Source organism: Hylaeus volcanicus, chromosome 5 (assembly GCF_026283585.1).
Source record: "Hylaeus volcanicus isolate JK05 chromosome 5, UHH_iyHylVolc1.0_haploid, whole genome shotgun sequence".
NCBI classification, from domain to species: domain Eukaryota; kingdom Metazoa; phylum Arthropoda; class Insecta; order Hymenoptera; family Colletidae; genus Hylaeus; species Hylaeus volcanicus.
This window is the reverse complement of record NC_071980.1, coordinates 23,043,795-23,058,879: the sequence shown is the minus strand read 5'-3', so window position 1 is coordinate 23,058,879 and position 15,085 is coordinate 23,043,795. Positions and strand designations below refer to the sequence as shown.

The 15,085-nt window shown below is 33.8% G+C and overlaps 1 protein-coding gene across 3 annotated transcripts in view; it reads right to left on the bottom strand.

Moving 5' to 3' along the window:
• The window catches only part of LOC128876089 (1-phosphatidylinositol 4,5-bisphosphate phosphodiesterase epsilon-1-like), a 126,032-nt gene that overhangs the window by 41,737 nt on the left and 69,210 nt on the right, over positions 1-15,085 (bottom strand). For all 3 annotated transcript variants that reach the window (XM_054122173.1, XM_054122172.1, XM_054122171.1), the window contains exon 5: positions 4,203-4,496. The gene's annotated coding sequence lies outside the window, so the exon portion shown is untranslated. The remainder of the gene's footprint in view (positions 1-4,202; positions 4,497-15,085) is intronic.

Below are 15,085 nucleotides of genomic sequence, written 5' to 3'. Positions count from 1 at the left end.
GCTTGTGCTCTCAACGTTACCAATTCATATTTTGATCATTTGTGGCTCGATTTGTTATTTTCAATTACCACCGTACAGTTAACACTACACGAATGGACTCGATAGAGAATACCCATTCTTAAAAAAGCATCGATGACGCTCTCTTCCTATTGTTCTTGTCATAATATAAACTTCCCAAACACTTCGCGAAGGAAAGCTTTCGAAAAATGTTTTGTAAAATGTTACTGGATAGGTTAAAAAGTAAATTGAAACGGTCGCAGTTAAAAAAAAAATAACGAAAAATGTTTTTTTCCTTCTAGCACTGTAGCCCACGGGAAGAAAAAAAGGGGGATATTAAAATGTTATTCAAAGCGCAGCGACAATTTTGAATCTGACCTAGTTTCGTTAAAAGTAATTAAGATTGGCGCGACATGCTGAACAGGACGTGTAGGAGCATAATACGTATACACGAGGACCTGGAAAATGTGCGAGTGGCATCCATTTGCTACGACAAGAAGGAACTTTCAAGTAATTCGACGTATTCGGGGTATTACGAACTGCGTTGTTATTAAAGCAATTCATAACACCGAATTGTCTCCTTTAACGCGGAATATGGCATTGCGTATTTAATGACAAAACTGTATTTAACGCAAATAGCCTGGTGTTTATGGTATGGTAATATTTATTACTTAATTGTATTCATCGTTATTGGAGTAGAAAAGCAATTATCAAATATTGGAGAAAACGCCAAAAACCAGTATATGAAACAATAAAAAATAAAAAAAAAAAGGAATTTTGTTCAGCCTGTATCTGTTATTGAAGACCTATGGCAGCGGTGTGAAATGTTTGCTAGTCAGAATTGCTTCGGTTCACTTCCCTCGACAAACACCGGTTGGTTTTTCCATTATAACAATGTTCACTATCACAAAGCCCCCAGTGTGAGCAACTTTTCGACTTCAAAAGATGTCGTAACGTTCACCCACCCGCTGCATTCCTTTGATTCGACGCCTTGAATTTAGTTTCCCTTTCACGCATTGAAAATAGGGTTGAAAGGAGAGTAGCTCGATACGATCTTGGACATCCAACACCTTCGACCGCCGAGTTCTCTGTCATTTCGAAAAACGAGTACCAAGTACAGCTTTTATAGCTGTTGTAAACACTATCTTTTTCATGGGAATGTATTTGGAATGATTATTAAATATGCATTCTATTGTAAGTATCTGAAGAGAGAGACTTCTTTGAAAATTAAAAAAAGAAAAACTATATAATCGTACGATAATAAATAATCCTGTATTTAAAAATACATATCTTAAAAGATAAATAAATATTTTTCACGAGTCATTTTATTACTAATATTTTAATAAAACATTTAATATTATTCGTCAAGCGTACAAGATCTTTTAATAGTATTTAAATGATACTCTTTTCTGAAATTCTGAACTTGTATGTTTGAGATTTTTTTATAATTCCTAGTGCTTTTGTAATTTATTTTAGTTTTTCTATATATTTCAGTGTGAAGTACAAACCTCTTAATTTGCGAATATATTAGCTACGAAGTAATGGGTTCTGTGTCAAATGATTATCGTAACTCTACAAAGTTCTACCGATAAGGAACATTAGTATCTTATAAAATATACGGTTTTCGATGTTCGAGAAAAATTGCTCGCGCAAATTTCGCGAAATATTATTGCAATAATCGAAAAGTGAAATAAACACGCTTCGCGAATGTTTCGTGTTTTAATGACTACTTGAAGACTTTTGAACCTCATCTGATGCACGTACTGCCTGAGGCGTCATATCGGTTTTTAAAGACAGATGAAGGAGATCCAATAATTTCATAGTTTGCGAAATGCCGGGGGCTAACGGTAGTTTATTAAACTCGAAAACTTTTTGAAAGGGATATGTCCAACCAATTCTGACCCAGTTTATGCTTGCCGCTTTGGCGGCAAGAAATATGGAGAATGAAATCGACTCCTTCAACTTAGTAATTTATCATTGAATGTAAATTATAGGTGAATTGTCTGTGGACGATAAGAAATTACAATTGAATGGATCTTAGAATGCATTTCCTTTTTACTCTTCCCTTTTACCTGGTTCCTTGGTTGGACGTAACCTTCACGTTTAATTTTAATCCCGTGTAGTTTAATTGTAATAATTTGGTTTATTTCATATCACTATTTAATCTCTTTTTGGAAAACCCTTTGCAATTGATGATTCGCATTCCGGTACAACGTAGAGTTGTAATTTTACACTGCGGAAACTCGTACGCTGATGTAATTTCACGAGCGCAATATAAACAAGATAGGAGGAAGGAATGCGAACTTTTTCAATCGAAAGCCGTCCGGTTGCGAACAGAATGAATTTTCATTTGTTTTCGTGTCCCTGTGGGACTGTGGACGAAGGCATATGGAATGAATGAAATTTTGTTCATCGACGCCACGGTGCAAAGGCGGTTTCAGTTAAATTATTGTGCTCGTAGGGAACGTTTCTCTGCTTAACAATATAAAATGTGTTACACGCTAGCTGAAACTGGGGAGCTGTATTACGTACGCTCAGTAGTTTTTGGCATGTGGCGGAAATATCGATGAGAGAAAAGCGGAAAAATGAAAGAAACGAAATTAAATATTGTGTGAATATCTACAATATTCAAAGGAAAATGGCGTTGTAGTCATCTCGAGCGTACATATATCTCGTTGATACTCGTATATCGATAACTCGAGTACTTTTTTAATATTTTACATTCTGTGAACAGAGTTAAAAACATTATCGAGTTCAGTTTCGTATTTAACCAAGTTTGTAAATGCCAGTAAAGTATTCATACAAAGATTTATTTCCATTTATACATATTTAATAATAGTTAGTTTCACAAATGGTTCGAATAAAATTTTTGGAAATTCATATTATTAACAATAAACAATATTCAAAGTTCAAAATTGTATGACAATCCACAATGACACGGACCATAATTTATGCAGTAAAGATGCGTTTCAGAATTTACAAGTTAAAATAATTGTTCAATAATTTCAAACATTTTTGTCAATTTTTTCCATTTGCAACAGTGCCTTCTCTTTCCTGGCATAATCGTGTATCCTCTTTCCAAACTTTTAAAGGCTATCGACCACTCCAATCATATTATCGGTGAAGGAGATTATTAACGCGGCGATAAAAGCACTTTAATAATTGAATTCACACTGAAGTGTTTCGATGTTCTGTTACGAGATAGACAAATACGAGCGCATTATTATAGTTTACGTTCTCCAACTGAAAGAATATATGCAACATGCTGGAAAACGTAACGACTGATAAACTAGAAACTTATATACATATAGAAATTACAACTTTAATGTTTTGAATGGTAAATTATCCACTTGGTAAAACAAGATTTCAGCCATTACACTGATCGTAGAAATGGTCCCGGTAATTTATATTTTTAGATTGCGAAAACACGTTGAATCATTGATTACCGAAACTATCGGGTTCGAGTGGATTTTCATAGTCTCATTTCACTAAAGACGCAATTACCCTCTGTCTGCTCGAATAGTGATAAACATTTTATGTGAGCAATGCTAGATCAAAGGAAAGTCGAGGTGGAAGCTATTATTGGACACGCGTGCAAACGCAAAGTCAATAAACGAATTCTTGGATGCTGGTAATACTTAGCGAAAACTTTATGGTTTTTCGCTTTTGCTCGAAAGCGACCTGCTAAAAATATACCTGTGGATTTCTTCAATAATGATTTCAGAAATTGATCGTCATTTCGAGGAAATATGAGTAAAATATATGGATAAAAATCTCGAAAATAACGAATAAGACATAAACCATCCATGAAATAGCAAATACACAATGCTCTATTTTTATAATTTCAATTTCAGTATCCAAAAATATGAATTTTCATTGCGGTAGTATTTTGTTTTTAATTTCTTTCAACGCGTTAAAACTCGTAAATAAATTGATCAATGAAAATGCAACAAGAATCATGCTGATCCCAAACCATTGAATATAATTTAAAAAATTTCCAATCAGAAAATTATTCATTAATTAATGAGTAAATAGTGAATTAAGCGTATGATAACGGTCGCACGAGACCGTATTTATTTGTGCAATATATCTCCTATGGACGTTAATCGAATCAATTATCATAGATCACGATAGAAGATGAAATCGTAGCCGCTAGCTGTAGTTAAAGAAACCTTTTGCAAGTGCGATTAAATTGTTGGACCAACCTTATCAGGTAATAGTTCGGCCACGTGGGGTGGAGGAAGCGGAAGTGGCTGTACTATTCGCCGTTGGCGGTGATGAAAACGGCGCTTCCACCCGAAGGTGGAATCGCCACCTGCTCACCGTTGAAATCAGCCCGACGACAACGACGGGTAATCCCCACGTAGTTTTGCAGCCTGCATCAGGATGGCTCCATTGACCTCTATTCGGCAGGATCACACGGACAGTTTTCACCTTCTCCTCTTCTCCTTTGGGTTCCTTCTATTGTCTTTCAAGGATTCCCGGGGCCCTCCGTTGACCTGCAAGCCAAAAGATGAAAGTCGGTTGGTAACTTATTCTCAAAGAAGCGAGAGACAAAGCAACGAATAAAGAACGCAAACTTGCATAAGAAAAGGAATTACTTGGTAAAAACAAATTTCGAAACTTCGACTGCTGACGAGAAAAGTTCGGCAATAGGTTTGGAAGAAAGTGATCCTTGAGAAATATTCGTTACTCGAAAAAACATATTTGACAAGAATTTTGTTTCTCATCGAGATCTACAACTCTTGTGTAAAATATTTGTTCAAAGGACTACTTTTTTTTATATCGTTTTTCTCCTTGGAAATTTGTTTTTCATAAATAATAGAAGTTGCTCTTAAATGTTATTTAACGAAGTATGCTTGATTTCAATCGAGGAAGTAAAAAATACATTTTGTAGATAATTTTAAAGAAAATTTGAAAAAAAATTAACCTTGAATTTCGAGGAAGTAATGGATTGCAAAAGGTTTTATTTAACAAATGTTCACTGACTCAAGTCTGTAGAGATTCAACCCTGTCCAATAATTTTGTTACACCCTGGAATACAAATTCGATTCGCATAACGCGAACAATATTATGTTTCATTACAGGAAATTCTCTACTGATACTCCTCTGTAAAACACAAGTTGAACCATACCAATAACACATCAAATAATCTCTTTCAATTCTGTTTGAGTAAAATAATGTTTCCTCGGTACTATTGCAATAATCAGTCATGTATCCTAATTGATGTCTATATATGTTTTCAACGTTCGATGCATTAAATCGACGTTCTGTGTGATTTAGTGGAACAAAGTACTATTGTTTTCAGATTACGCATTGCATGCAACATCATTGCTCGATAGATTGCCTTAACGTATTGTTGCATACAGAGTATTGAATACTTTCCATTCTGGCGGTCGTTTGCCAATAGATGTAATCGATACAATTCGAGTTGCAATTTATACGTGTTATATATGATAATAATGTTGTACAATGAGCTGCTTCAAAACAATGAATACATAGCATTTACGAATCGTCGATTCACATAAACTCGATTCATACCCTCCCATTTGGATAATAAAAACGTTACATAAAACGTGTCAATATTAATTAAATAATTATAATCACAGTTGTATCAGAATTTAATTCTGTTTTGGACCTCGCGTTTCGTATTATGTTAAATTCTGCTTCAGAATTACGTTCATTTGAATACATGATGGGCACCTAATCTCCGGTTTGCAAGGCTTTCAATATGACAGATTTCAAAAGTAGAAACTGTCAGAATCAAACATTTATGCTTTGCGAATGTTTGTTCGTTAGTTAACGCTGGCGCCAAAACTAAAAAATAAATTTCCCCTTTTTGGCAATAAATCTGCAACAACAGAATTTAAGACCTCGTATTGAATGGTTTGTTATAAATAATTATATACATTTTTTGTTTTACGATTTGTCATGCAAAAAGACATAATTTCGATTTACACAGTTTTCTGAGAAACCCATCGACCATGTAAATTGGTGACAGATGAATCTTATGCTTTATCTAATTTCATGTTACACATGTACATTCTTACATTTGCATACTGATCAGGTTAGCTCTGCAAAGTGGTATTAAGGTATAACTACTCTGACAAATCGTGTGAAATACATACCATTTGAGATTGTGAAATAACCGCAAGAAACATTGACACATATACATTAAAAAAAAAAACGAAAAGAAGATATAACTTGAACGCATCAAATATTATATGCGAAAAAGGAGACACGATTTAACTATTTCAACAGAAAGTGTCAACATCAATTACACTATTGGAATTACAGTTGCATTATTCACGCGAATATAATTCAGCTTTGCACTGCGCATGGAATATCATGCTAAATTCTGTTACAGAGTTGTGTTCATTTGAATACGCGAAGTAATATTAAATTGCGCAGTGGAACAACAGGAACAGGTTACAACGAAACGCGTATCTATCGAAAATTGTGTGAGCGTATATCCTACATAGAAGTTGCCAGTATATTTCGGTAATATGTACCAGGAGGAACTTTTCGACCGTGCAATCCACGTAATCCTTAAAACGACGTTGGCCTTAGCAGAGGTAGCTGCAAATTGTCGTCGACAGAACGTGTTAATTTACCGCGCAGCGGTGAATTTAACGACTCTCTTAGGAGCAACGTTAATTCCTGCTTCGTCGTTCTTTCTGGATTAATCATCGGCTGCTGTAGCAAAGGAGTCATCAAGAAACTTTCACAAACGTCTGGGAGATTTTGTCGGCGATTCTTGTCGAAAGTAAATTTAATTTCCTTTCTGTACTGTTGTTTTCAGCCCCTTTAATGATAATACATTCGTTATCTTACAATTCGGTAGGGTAAAATGCAGGCAAGTCTTATGAGGATTAATCGAGGGACGAAAGTATTTAGATAAGAGAACTTTCGGATAATAGAACTTGTTTTGATATCAAGGACAGAGTAAATGGAAATACAAGAATATAAAATATAAAAGAGACAATATTGTCCAATCCTGTCTCTTTCTAACGTAATTAACAAAATGAATCCTGTGGATCCCAAATTTTAGAGCTTTTTCACAAAAAATAATTAACCTACTAACAGCCTACTTGTGCTCCTCCTTTTCTGCATTGAACAATCACTGGGATACTCGTTGAAATATTTGCTCTAAATGGTTTTTATTAACGCATTTTCGTTCTTTTTATATTAGAGGTGGTATGAGATATCGGAGTTTATACATACATCTCGAAAAATAAAAATAAAATATGATTTATCAATTGTAGCTCATCTAAATCATTTGAAAATAGAGACATGACTATTTCAGTTAGGAAGGAAGAGAAGAACGAGTCCAAAAATAAAGCAGTCTCGATTAAGAAAAGAAATTAAAGAAGCTGAAAGTGCGTAAGGGTAGACTTTTCTCCTGCGTACGATGAACTTCCCATTATGTTCTTTTGTCAGGAAACTGGGATTTTTTCGGAAGGGTTGGCACTCAGCGGTTAATGGTATACGAATGGGCACGAAAGTCAAGTGTCGGTCATCGGAGACGTTTCCTAATGTTTCCGGTTGCGAAAGCTCACTGAGGCTTCCCAATTGCTACAGCACAGGAGTCGAGTGATCGATGAAGATTTCTGGAGACACGTAACTCCAAAATCTAGCATTCGAATGACAACAAAAAATACTAAGGAAAAAGTCGTATACTACATGGACATGTATAAAAATATGTAAGGTTTCATTTGACAATATTAATTTGCATTTAAATCTCCTCCATCGCTTCACTCAGAAAAAAATGATTCACTAATTAATTTGTTTGTTAAATCTCCGCCATCACTTCACTTACAACAAATTATTTACTCCATATGGTGTCCCCTTTGTACAGAATAACTTTTGGAAAAGGATATTTTTGATAGCTTCGTCCCCTCGTGAGATATTTTATTATCTTTCATTCAACGAAACACTCTGTATAACATCTGTCCATAAACAGGATTATCGTATGAAATCGATTCCCCTTAGTATCACTTTCAAGGATGAGAAGAGTCAGAATGTGGTTCAAGATACCAGAACAAGATATTTCCATCGAGTCCCTTCGTGTTTGTTTACGCATCGGTGAACAGTCAACTAGAAACACTAAGGACGATTTTAAATGCCATTGCCATGCTTTAATGCGGTTGCTTTAATTCCACCGAGAAGAGTTGGAAGAACAGAGGGAGAAACAGAAACTCGGAATGCAATTTCACGTCTGTCCACATACGCCGGCAAGGGATACGATTTCAATAGTACAAGGGATCGGTTTTGCCAGTACTTTCAAAGTTCAATGGAATAGAGTCGATAAGATTCTCTATTTGTGTTTAAGAAAAATAGTTACTTAACAATAATTTTTCTTAATAAAATGATATTAAATTATTGTCTTTCTCAAATTTACTTTCACTTTATAAATTATTTTTGAGGTATTGGTAAAATTATACTCGAAATAGTCTGTTTTAATAATCTTCAGAAATGATTGAATTTAAAGGAAATTCATCCTGGGATGGTTTCACAGAGTGCTATTAATTTAAATATGCTATTAAATACTTTATTGCAGGAGTTACATAAGAAGCTTAAATTAACTCGATAATTTTTTGATGTTTAAAACTGTTTGAGGTATATCTTTCACTTTAATCAGCATGTTCTTTGAACACTTGAATAATACTTCTTGCACAATTCGATCAACATTATTCCAATGTTCGCAGTTCAATCATTCGCTGGAAATCTCCAAGTTACAATATATTTTTACCGGGAAACGTATTATTGATCCACGAAGTCAGCCACGTCAGCAGCTTTCAGAAACATCCAATTGTTTTGAGAATAGATTAAGAATTAACGCAACTTAACATATTATAGTATCACTTACTAACTATTACTTCATTACGTATTATGACATTATTATACTAACATTCAGAACATTATCATTCATACAAATGGATATTTCTGAACTCTGTACGTATAAAATGTAAGTCCTTCATTACAATCTTAAAACTTTATCTACCCGAGGCCTATTCGTAGATTTTTTAATTATAATATTTATCTACAGAAAGCATTTAACTGTCTTGTTGATTGTTTATACACAATGCACAATTTGAGAAGCACAATTGCAAATACCGTAATCGATACACCTAGTAACAGTATACACAAATTAATATCAGGTTAGATTAATGTATACCACTGTAGAAAATCATCTTCCTAATTGTAAACTGTTTCTGGATAGATCAGTAGTTAAATTGTTGACAATGGTTTTCGTAACAATAAATGTTGAATATATCAATAAGACTAATTTCACGCAAAACATTATATCTTTTTCGAGTACTGTAATTATCCTTACGTTTAAGTGATTTAAGGAATGCTATTATCGTTATCAATGATGTAAGTTATACCTAAATGAGCATGACTACTATTATTTATTACACTTTCTTCCACTGTAGATATTTGTTGAATATTAATGAAATTCCTGTAAATAGTAAATTCAAATGAGAAGTGCATTTATGCTAAATAACAACAGTTATTCATTTCAAATGATACTGTTCCACGAGGCTGGCATTATCTCGAAATTCGAGATTGCGTATAAATGATGCGTTGGTCGATCTGCTTCTGATACGATCTCGAAACGATACATACATATTAGTCACTACCTGTAATTATCTTTTCGCTATAATTTAGTTTACCAATTTTCGCCGGAACGCAATTATTGATACACATCTAATTACTATAAACATTTGCATCAAACGTTAATACGATCTAGTTATTTGAAGGTTGATGAGATTCAATGCAGAGATAGTAAACGGTAAAGTAAAGTAGGCAATGTATGAAATAACTTTTTAAAGTTGCTTTAATCTTGACAGCATACTTCCATTACTTACATAAAATTACTTAAGGGCAACATAAATACACCCAGATGCCACTAAAGTTAAGAACGAAGCTTAGGATGTGGTTGTAAATCGTATGACGCTGTTATATTATAAAGAAAAGATAGATTTAAAATATTTTTTATAGTAACACATTTCAAACCCTATTTTTATCCGTGCAATCAATGAATTTGTTGCTTTGTGTCAGTGCAGAACGTTACGAAATGTTCTACTTGTAATTTCTAAAGTTTCTTATGTTTCACCGATTGAAAAGTTACCTATGACAGGTTCACCTGTCTGATATCAAGGTTCGCCAGAGTTGTACACGCGACAATGAAACCATTCAAGGTATCGTTTGCAATCCAAATTAAGGTCAGTTCCGAAGGATACGTCTATTATATACGTGGAGATAGTTGCAGTTCGTACGCACGAGATAAGTTATCAAAATGAACAGGTAAGGGAGGTAAAATAATTCCTTGGTATTCCATTTAAGCTCATTTTGCGCTAAAGAAGTTTATCTCGTTTACACTTGGTACGGTGGACGATATTGTACCACGTCCTGTTTTTCCGCCGCAGATTTTATGAAAGCAGCGAGCGTGCATTGGCAAGGAAAACCCTGCGGAGGTGGGGAATGTTCAGCAACTTTTCAAGTTTATTAGTCTCGAGGGTGGTGCTTGGGTTCTTATTGAAACAAAGTTCTAGCATCGTTGACTAATTGGAAGACATGTTTCTTTCAAACACGACTGCACCGATGGCTCGGATCTCTATGCGCAATTCTAATAAATGCATCGGTCGTGCGATTTTCGCTAACGAAATAAATAGAATTAGTTCAAACGATTCTGATGGTAGAAAAAGATAGTGATAATTGAATGTATATTGACAATTGGTATAGCAGCAAAGTTTTGAATGGCAAAAGAGCAGCTTCAAGGCTTTTATGGTTATAAAAATAAAATTAATAATTTGTAGCACGATGATATTCAATAAAGTAAATATTTTACTAATAAGTACTGTGAATAGTGTTGTTGATATTTGTTGTCTTTCTATTGGAGATGATTTTTGTCAATTAATTGCAAACAAAACAAATAGTAGTTATTCATCAAATAAAGAAAAATTTGGTTGATAAACTAAATTTCATCATACTCATACTTGATGAATTAGAATTTGTTAATATATAATTAGTTTCCTATGCCAACAGTTGCCATCAAATATTACGACAAAACCACGCTTAATAATTGAGTAGTCTTTTTTCAAAAGTTTGAGATACCTATGTGAGTCTAATTGACCAGCTCGATAGTTTTAGTGTTAAGGGATTCTTTGATGTAGAACTTGAACAAAATAAGTAAAGTTTACTCGGACTACATGAATTATGAAACACAATTATAAAAGTTGAACTTTCCTTTATATTTTCTCGAAGTTTTAGATGTTACAAACATTGTAAGTAAAAGGCAGGTAAATAACAAAGCTCTTTGAGCGCGTAAAATACTTATTTAAACGTTGAAAATAAAAGAGACTCGTGGTCAATTTAATATGTTTAAAATAGCTGAATCTTTCGTCGCGAGTAATAGTAAAAAAATCTTTATTAGTTATAAATATAAAAACTCTAGCACTCGAGGAACGTGAATATTTTTCGTGGGAATTCTTCAGTTAACATTTCTTTTATAATTCAATTCTATTTCCATTTAAAAGTGTAAATTTGTTCTATATTCAATCACGAACGTGTACAATAAAATAAAGAAATCAATAAAAGTGCTTCCTTAAAATTGCATATATTCAAAAGCTTTCCATCAATATTTAAAATTCTCACTTGCAACTGTACATTTCCAAAACCTCTTTATTAACGAAACGACTTCAACAATAATATTTTTACGAAATATTAAACATTAGTTATTTACTGTGCCATTTAGCTATCATTACGCCAACCCAATTTTGAATGTTTTATTAATAAAAATACAAACTCACAATAAACTACGACTTTTATATAATTATATTATTTGATACTATTGAAAGGGAATGCTTAGATGCTATTCGTTGAATTTTGACAACTTTGAATCCATTCTGGAGAACTTAATGGTATTTCTCTCGCTTCGTGATCCATACTTTCCTCCAATGAAGATAAACTGTACAAATAAACGTTTAAAGATCATTAGACACAAGACTATTGCGAGCATTGCATCGCGCGATGCTTCCTTCAATGGCCAATTTATTTCTCGTTTCGAAAATTCTCGCAGACTGTATATATTACATTACTTGCCTGCGTCAACTTCACTTCCTTCCGCACTGTCATATTTTCTGCCTCGAGATTCTAACGAAAGCTTTTATAAAATCGTGCTTAAATCTCATCATGAGACAGCTTTTTTCCTCTGGTGAAACATTGTTCCTGGCATCAACACGGAGGAGCATCAAAGTGTATGAGAAGCGCACCGAGGGAGAAGACGTGTTCTTTCGTTGCGTGCATCGCGAAAGATGTTAATACCATTTTTCCAGGTTAGCCTATATTTCCTCGGCGAGGGCTTGGTGTTCAGGTAGTACTGCGATAACAAAGTACTGAAACATCTTGCGGCTAACAAATGAAATCTTACAGCAATGCATTAGAATGAAGAATTTACACGCACACGTTTAAACAGTATAATGGCGGAGGAGCTTCACTGCTCAGAATGTATTTGCGAGCGGAAAATAAAGTACTTCTTATGCAAATGGCGTAGCACTGAGGTGTGAAGAAGATATACATACTTCACGCTATTTTGATCAAAGGCGTCGAAAGACACCTTTTGAAGTTTTCATTCAAAATTATTTCTTAAGTTTTATTCAATTTCCCACGATTTTCTCACTTTTCCAGTAACAATTTTATGTTTATTATTTATTTTATTTTTATCAGGTAGTGTGTTTTCACACTTTAAGGAATTTACAATATTGTTTAATCTTAAATTATTTTACCAATAAATACGAACACAATGAGGCAATACCAATTCTACCAAGTAATTCACTGTCATAACTACCAATTGAATTTATTTACTGCTTTTAAGTTGTTGTTTAGAACAAATTTATCATGTTAATAAATCCAACACCTTCTTTCCATGTTTCAAATATACGTGATGTCTGCAAGACACTATATATATACATTCAATGGAATTAATAATAATCTGAACTTGAAATTGTCTTAAGGGAGACCTGTTCTTAAGGGAGAAACTGTAATAGATCAGGTGTGTACACAGAGCCGAGACAAGGTAAGGGCAGAAGCAGCACGTAGCCCTGGGAGTCATTTTACGGGGCAGCAAACGGAACCCATCTGCTACCCAGGAAAGACATCCACCCATATTCAACTACAAAAGGCTGTAGCTCTAGATCCACTAGCTTGCAAATTACGAATTCACGATACCAAAGCGGATATTAATACCCACGCTATATAAAAATTGTAATTGGCAATTTACAAATCTAGTTGGGACATCTAATTGGTTAAAAATTATATTTTCCTACACAATATCAATAAATTATGGTTTATTACGTACGTATCCACGTAGGACGTATCCACTGTGTAAATTCAACGATAGATTGCTATTAAATCTGACCTGATTCTGACCCCTGAGCTGCCTATTTATGGACTGGTATGATGTATACGCCCAGTCTGAATTAGTATGAAGGTGAATTTGAAGGACATTGCACGCAGAATGAACTGAACAAAGCGTACATTGAAGTATTTCACAAGTATAGCGAATCCTGCGTAATCGTCTCTGAAATGTATCACGTATGGGTCGCGTGATTATCCCCACCACTTCTTAGAGCTACTGGCTTGGGGTGAGTTTCGGCGTTAGGCTATCATCCCTCATCTGTAAGGCGGAGCGCAAATGCTTCCGAGGGGTCGAGAGCGTACGATACGTAATAAAAATCCACCCTTTTCGACCCTCTTACCGAGCCTTCGTGCTGCCTCTCAGAGATTTGGAACGGCAGCTTTACTATCAAATATTGGTAACGTTTTTCTCCACGTGATCTATGATTCTAAATCGTTCGATTTCTAAACTTAAATCATTTTTGTTACAGTGAGAATGTGTGTGCGAGTTCATATTTTTACAGATGCAGCAATAAAAAGAATTCGAAACTTAAATCAAAGTATGAACATAGGATACGTCAAACCAAGAAAACTTTAAAATTCTAGAAATATTTATTTACAAAGAACTGCAAGTAAATTCGATAACGTAGCTTCCATATATAATTAAAAATAAAGAAAACCGAAGATGATTGTCAAAATCAATCTGAAATCCATAAAGAATTATAAGTCGCTTTTTTCTGTATATATTTTCCACGAGGAAAATATTAGATCTGTAAAATTGTTTGGTTTGTATTATAAAGATAGTGTAGGTTTTAAAAGTATTGTTCTAAATATTGTGAACATATGTTATAATATTGAATTTATTCCGATGAGTGCCGAAATTGCAACAGAACGTATCAAGCTTTTTATACGCGGAATAGATTTTTGAGCTATCAACCAAAAAACGTAGCGAGAATGCAATCAGGCGTCAAAATGCTTTTCATGTGAAAATTTGCCAATATTCGGTATGTAATCGGCTTATGTTATGGACGCAGGTAAAATTTAAACGGACACGTGAGCAAATATTCCAAATATCCGATAGCAACGGCGAATGGATATGAATACAAATATGAACAATACTTTTTGATATACTGTTCCTTCATACGTGCTACATATTTACCTAAACATATTTATGTATAAATATATTATACAATATATTATTTATTATGTATTATACAAATATATGCATATTATATTTGACATGTAATATTATTGTTTTGTGGAATGCAATTCACGACAAGAGTGTTTCCTTTCTTCAATAATACATTAGGTGTAGAAATTAATTCTGTGCTTTTCTAAAGTAAACATACCATTTATTTATAAAAAAAGAAAACATACAACTTTTCCATATGGGTAAATAATTATGTAAATCTAAAGACATGGAATTAATTTCAACATCTAATAATTGTCAAGTATACTTGTAATCTGATAAAAGATCAACAATAAGCAACTGGGCAACTGAACTTCGAATATATTTATAAATAAATTGTAATGGTCATCAAGTTAATACTTAGGGGATGTTTAGATTTATTCCAATCTACGTAAGATCAAATTCAGAACTTAGAAGTTCGATAATTGAATTTAAAAAAAATGACGAGTAAATATTGTTACTTATTCGATTAGTAATAAAGAATAATCCCTTAATATT